Here is a 7,285-nt window from a genome sequence, read left to right as displayed (position 1 = left end):
GACCCTGCCGCCACCGTGTTGCACTGAAGGCATAATGATTTCAGTTTGACTTATATTTATATTTTTTCTATAACCTAACCTAGCTTCAATGTTGAGCAGAGATGGGAAGTAACGAAGTACAAATACTTCGTTACTGTACTCAAGTAGATTTTTCTGATATTTTTACTTTACTACTTATTTCTATGGCGACTTTTTACTTCTACTCCTTACATTTTTACACAAATATCTGTACTTTCTACTCCTTACATTTTTAAAAATTGGCTCGTTACTTTAGTTTTGAATCATTTCAATGGAGTTACCGTTATTATTTTTCACATCATCAATACCAAATTCAATCTAATTGGATGGGAATCTACGTTGCATTTGACGCACCACTACAAGATGAATCGACAGATTCGGCGGTATTCATTCGCGGCAAATTATTGCAGCTTGGTGGCGGTGGCGTTAGCATAGTATGGACGACGAGATGATTGAAAATGAACACAACGGAGATCTAGTCCTATTGGCAGACATCCATTTAAAATGTAGGCAACGGCATGAAAAAAGTGGTTTCTACTTTTACTTTTATACTTTAAGTAAATTTACAAGCCTGTACTTTGTTACTTTTACTTGAGTAAAGAAGTTTAATCAGTACTTCCACTTTTACCAGAGTATTTTTGAACACAAGTATCTGTACTTTTACTCAAGTACGGAAAGTGAGTACTTTTGCCATCTCTGATGTTGAGTAAGGAGGTCTGAATACAAATGAAACCCTCACTTTGAGGTTATTTGTAGAAAATAGAATATTTTATTTTTTTCTTCACAGCTTTGCCATCTTTTGACTTGGTCTCACTAAGTGTAAAATTTTCATGACACAAAGACCTTTCCAGGCATTAAGGCATAAACTAGGACTTGCTACTTTGTTATGTGATGCACCTGTACAGTTAAGTACAGAAAAGTGTGACATAATTGTCCTGATTTTAAAATAACTTAATTAATTAGTTGTTTGAATACAGATTTATGTCCTATTCTGAAAGGTGTGAGAGTAAATAATTGTCAGCAATCAACAGGAGCCTCTAATGTTTGGGATAACATGAACAGACAGAGGCTGAATGCAGACTTTAACAGTCATGTAAAAGAATCGATCCGTTCTACAGGCTTGTTAGACAACTTGCAGCGAGTAACCCTGAATGTTCTGCAGTGCTGTTTGCCGTGTTGGACCTGTTGAGGCCTCTATGTCTGCTTCTAATTTCTCTGCTGGCTCTGCCTTCCTCGGCGGGTCCAGGGAAGCCCCTGGCACAGAACTCGAAATGTGCTCAGATCACCGAAACATTAATTGCAACATGCTCTTGCAAGCTTTTTATATTAAATCTATTTTATAAACTTAAACTTTTCATTTAGAACAAAAACAAAACAAATCTATGAGGCAGCAAATAATTTTTCGCAGCCCGTTGGACTAAGTTTCTAATTTGGTTTTTAGCATTTTCTGAAATTGAACTGGATGAATCTTGCAAAAAACATTGTTTAGAGAATGAATAAGAAAAAAAAATCATGAGTATGTTTCCAATTCTGCACAGGTATGTTGATTCCTTTGTTGTTGATTTTTACTACAGTGTAAGCACTGCCTTTTGTTCTTGTGCTGGATGGGCCTGTGTGTCTTCTTGACTCTGTGGGCGTGGGATATTTCTTCATGGGTCTCTCAATAGGCCTCATTGTGTTTTCAGGCATAACAGCATTCAGTCGATGGCAGCACTGTCCCCTGCTTGCTCCTAAGGAGACAAAAAAAAAAAAAAAAATACAGTGCAAGTTCTACTAAGTAGCCACTATCTACTCATTATTCATTGTGAAGTAAAGTTTTCCTTAAAAGTCTTTTTGATTAAAGCACCGGGGAGTTTGGTCTGATCTGTGCTTTGCATGCCTATTCAAATAGCTCCCATCTGGAAAAAGAAGGAGATGAAACAACAAATGCAGCTTTACAATCATGGTGGAAACAAATAGCGCAGAGACCAAAAGAATTCCACTTTATCAAATCCCTCACAACGTGGGAGAAATAAACTAGAGAAAAGATGTTTCAGCTGCTCATAAATCAGCTAGAAAACATGTCAAAACATAACAATCATGTTTTTTAACACATTAGTTGTGTGTTGGGCTGGTATGGAGGGGGTGAGGGAATTAAAAAAACAGTGATTTCACATAAATGTAAGCCTTATATGGTCTGTGCTGTATTGATGGTAGGATGGTTGGATCCATGCATGCATAGCTCTCAGCTTCATTAGCCACCCTTCATTTAGCAGGCTATTTTTGACAAAGTCTGGAGGTAATTTAGGGACCTGCAATCAGAGTCAGTCAACTTGGTGATTTTCTACAAGCAGAATTTTATTATATATGTGATAAACTAGGAAAACTAGAAAAGGTACATTACAGTGGCACAAAGGTGAACTGGATAATTAAAGAGAATAAAGATAAATCCTTGAAATTGTTATAAAAAACTGATAAAATAATTGATAAGAAAATGAAAGGAAAGTTGAACAGAAAACTTATGTAATAACTTTTATATAGAAAAGTCAAAGGATACTCTAAACGAATACATTTTTAATCTGTATTTAAAGCAATTGAGGGTTTCAGCGCTTTTATATTTTCAAGGAGTTTATTCTAGATTAGTGGAGCATAAAAACTGATAGCTTATTCTCTGTGTTTGGTTTAGGGTATGTAGATTAGATCTGAGCCAGAAGACCCAAGAGGTCTGAATAGTTGATCCATTGAAAGTATTTTGTTTCTTAACTGATTTATAGACTAGCTGATGTATAATAAAGTCTATTCTCTGGTTTGCTTGGAGCCAGTGGATGGACCTCAGAACTGGGGTAATGTGCTCCACTGTCTTAGTTTTAGTGAGGATATGTGCAGCAGCATTCTGGTATGAAAGATATTTATATGAGGTTATAAACAAAAAAGCTGCACTGAAGTTAAAAAAAGAGAGCAAGCTTTGAGTACATAAGTAAAAAGAACAGTTTTGGAGGTGAGACAGTGGTTGTTTGGGTATAGCTAGAAAGACTGTTAAATTAAACCTCCAGCCATCTCTATGCTCTTCAGTGGATTCCTATGTAAAAAAGAACACACAGCAAAACAGGATATAATACATACATAGATCCATTCATCCATTATCTGACATGCTTGTCCAAGGTGGGGTCACGAGGGGTGCTGGTTCCTATCTCCAGCAGTCAATGGGCGAGAGGCAGGGTACACCCTGGACAGGTCGCCAGTCCATCACAGAGACACACAGCCATTTACACACACACACACACCTAAGGATAATTTAGAGAAGCCAATTAACCTAACAGTCATGTTTTTGGACTGTGGGAGGAATACCCAGAGAGAACCCACACATGCTCAGGGAGAACATGCAAACTCCATGCAGAAAGACCCTGGGCCAAGAATCGAACCCAGAACCTTCTTGCTGCAAGGCCCACATACATAGATCTATAAATTATATTACATATGCCTATCCACTGCATATGATTCTCCACATTGTTCAAAAACAAATATATGTAAAAATTCAATTTTATCCAAAACTAAGTACCCACCTCTCTTGGTTCTTCCTTCCTTCGTTAAACCTCTGTTCTCTTGTATGGTCAGAGAGGCATTGGAGTAAAGGATATGATCCTGCAGCCATGTTTCAGTAAAACATATACCGGTTATACTGCATTCCCAATATTCGGGTTTGGTCCTTATTAGGGCTTGTAGGGCTTATTTCCTAAGAATGTCACATTGCCAACAATTTGTGACTAAAGAGATGGCTTTAATTTCTCCTGCTCTCTCTTTTTCTTTTTTCTGATCTCCTTTTCAACTAAAAACAGACTTACAGAGGTAGTTGAAATATTATTTCAGCTTTAAGATGTTAATGAGTAGTCCCCAGGGGTAAACAAAAAATAATAGATTACCATCGGATTACCACATCTTAGCAAATGTTCAAACATAAAAATATATTAATAAAAATCCTTTCAGTTGCATAGCATCCAATATCAGATGAAAGAAACATCTGAGAAAAAGTTACGTTAGTTTAAGAGGAATATCAGAATAAAAATGGCAGAGCTTTTCTAAAGTGCAACCACCTTAAGCACCAAAGTTCAAACCCGCTAAAAATGATCCTGATAGTGAGATTGAAAAAGAGAAAAATACATGCATACTTGTATGTTTTCTCTGACTAAATCATTCACATTGCAATCATATGCATGTTGAGCTTTATTTTTGTGTGGCTCTGCAGCAGTTTGCTGAGGGCTCATGTTGCTTGGAGACTTTCCCGAAGCCCTTTTTCAGACTCACAGCTGATTCAAGTTGGCCTGCTACTCCCTCTAATGTCAGGACATGAGGGAGGTTAGATTTTTGCTCTGTCTCACTCACGTTGCACCTGGCACGTTTGACCCACATTATGCCTTCTGCAGTGTGTATTAATAACCCCATACTCCTCTGTGTGCACTCAGACCAGGACACAGCTCAAGTTTCAGCTCATTATGGGAAAATAAAACACTAATGTTGGTAATTAAAAAAAGAACATGAGAAGAGCAAATTAACCACAGGATTATTCTGCTACTAGATACACTAATGTAATCTCTCAGCAAAATTAGAGCTTATTATCAACATCATAATGAAAATAAAATCTTAGTTGCTGAAGTGATAATCTGTGAAGCAGCATGGTTCAAAGTCTTGAAGCACTCCTAAGTTCTTAATTTCTAATCCCAAGTTGATATCACATAATCTCATAAATCTCATAAATGGATTAAGATCAATCAGTCTCTAATTTTAAGAAGGTTTTTGAAAGTGGTTATTTGAGAATATTCTTAACAAATAAATCATTTTAATCAAGTTAAATACAGCAATGTTTTAACAAACAGTGTGTCACAATGAACAGGTTTGTTCACCTCTCCGTGATTATATCTAAAAAAAAAACAAATACTGAGTAGCATAAGCATTGACAAGCCAAACCAAATAAATTAATTGAAAGAATTCATCTTGTTATCTTTTAAAGTTACTGTTTAATTGGTTATTTCCATCCAATCAAACAATTTATATCAGAAACTTAAAGAAACTGTTTATTTCCTAGACTAAGATTAATTTGGCATTAATCAAAGGTAGTTATTAAATTACTTAATATTTGATACAGCCAAGGAATATATTTATGATTAGTCACACTGTGCCCAACTCATTAGTGATTTAAAAACAAACGAAAAGGTAAAACCTAAAATACTAACTACAGAGCACAGCTTCTGGGAAAAAGGAAAAAGAGGAGGAGTTTAAGGTTTAAGAACTATTTTTGCACATTAACTTTCCACACCAGTGTTGCCAGCAAATAAATAATTGTGACTGGGCTTCTTTTACAGAACTTACTTTGAGTTCTTGCCAAAGCAGCTCCTACAACAGCTACTGTTCCAACAAAAAGTCCATTTAGGATGTGCAGCAAGCGGGATCCTGTTTTGGGATTTGGGACTGGCTGAAAGATCTGTCTGTCTAATAGAGAAAACAAACAGGCTAAAAGATTACATGGGAAACTTACAGAAGCTTAAAAAAAAACTTGGCTAGGCAACAAAATATTAATCACCATCGTATCTAAACGGGGTGATCTTGGCAGGTTTAGAGCCTAGTCGGCTTCCTGCTGGGGTCTCTTGTTCTTTGTTCTCTGGTTGGATGCCTGAAACCCAGCAGCTGATTTAGAGTCAGAGCTTTAAATGGACTGTACTTTTATAGCACTTGATCAAATCCAAAGCGCTTCCCCTATTCACACTCATGGCAGTAAACTGCATTGTAGTCACAGCTGCTACAGACTGACGGCCACCCCCTGCCCTCTGACCACCTATAGCAGGCAGGAAGGAGCCCACATTGGGGCAGATCTTGCCCAAGGACAAAACTTAGAAGGACGGAGTGGGGGGCAAAATCAGAAACCCACAGGTTAAAGGGAAAACTCTTCCTCCTGAGTCAACATCATCCTTCAAGGGAAGGAATCATAATTTCCTCATCAACCAATGGAAACATGACTTCCCTTAGCAAAAAGTAGTATACTTGAAGTAAATTCTATTAAGAATACTTAAATATAAGTTTAGAAAGTATACCGAACAATGTACTTTTAGTGTACTTGAAGCATTACTAAAGTAATACTACTTCGAACTAAACTGGGACATATTTAAGTTTACTAAAGTATACTTAAAGTATACTTTAGTAAACAATAAAGTAAACAATAGTATAGTCAAGTACACTTGACTATACTATTGTTAAGTATATGAAATATAGTTTAGAATAAGTAAACTCTAAGTGCACTGCCTGATTTTAAGTATAAACTACTTTTTGCTAAGGGTTGGGAAAACATGATTATACATCACAGTAGAAAGCTAATATATATTTGGATTTTGTTATCGTTTCCACCACATTCTTTATACTAAAAGAACACCAATCAATTTAATAATCTATAATTACAGGTTAAGTGCTATTTCACGACTGAAGTTGTTCTAATGTTAAAGGCTTCAGGCATGTCATAATTTTATTAAATAAAAAATGAGTTTCGACTACTTTATGGAAAAAACCTTTAAAGCTCACTAATCACAGCTTGTTTCAAATTTTTTCCGCCCTAAGTAAGAAATATGATTAATAATATTTGTTAGTAACTATATTAGCAGGAATTCAGACAAACTGTATAACAACCATAGAGCAAAAGTAAAATTCTTTGACTCTAGAGGTGCATAGGAAACAAAGCTATCTTGGAGAAACTTAAAATCCAGATATTGTCTTTTCAGAGTGATTTGAGAGACTAGGAGAAAACTAGTTAAGATATTTTAAAGGTGAAATCGGTGTTTCTGTAGACTACATGTTTTATATAATCAGAAACCATTGCTTTTGATTACATGCCTCTTAAGGTGGAGACATTTTTTATTTTAAGAGGTTTATTAATAAATAAAGTGCTGGGAAAGTTGCTTGTCTTGAACAAATTAGCTTCAAGGTCAGCACCTTTGTTTTATTTTTACAATATTTTTCTTAAGATTGTGTTTAAAGGCTAAAGTGAAAGAGTGATAGAAAGATGCCCATGGTTATTCAGAGGTTGGCAAGGATAATCCAAACGTTTAAAGCTACAAAAATAAAAAAACATCACTGGGAAATAGTAAACTTTTTATGAAGCCAGTTTGTGATTAGTCACTGAGCTCTAGTATGCGGATAAGAAATCCAGAAACTTGAAGTGGAAGTGAAGTAAGAAAATCGGTAGGTTTAGACTAAGAAGAATTAGCATTCAGCTTTTGGCAGGCACAGTAATGCTTGCAGCCAAATA

The 7,285-nt window shown here is 35.9% G+C and overlaps 1 long non-coding RNA gene across 1 annotated transcript; it reads right to left on the bottom strand.

The window, feature by feature from the left end:
• Positions 1 to 853: 853 nt before the first annotated feature.
• LOC119791065 lies at positions 854 to 5,665 on the bottom strand. The gene is made up of 3 exons (XR_005281805.1): positions 5,573 to 5,665; positions 5,362 to 5,481; positions 854 to 1,748 (listed from the first exon to the last, which is right to left on the bottom strand). It is a non-coding gene; the product is annotated as an uncharacterized LOC119791065 (long non-coding RNA).
• Positions 5,666 to 7,285: the final 1,620 nt, after the last annotated feature.

This window comes from Cyprinodon tularosa, unplaced genomic scaffold (genome assembly GCF_016077235.1).
Source record: "Cyprinodon tularosa strain WSP-4 unplaced genomic scaffold, ASM1607723v1 ctg38, whole genome shotgun sequence".
Classification (NCBI taxonomy): Eukaryota; Metazoa; Chordata; class Actinopteri; order Cyprinodontiformes; family Cyprinodontidae; genus Cyprinodon; species Cyprinodon tularosa.
Note: the sequence above shows the minus strand (reverse complement) of the source record. Positions and strands in the feature narration are given on the sequence as shown.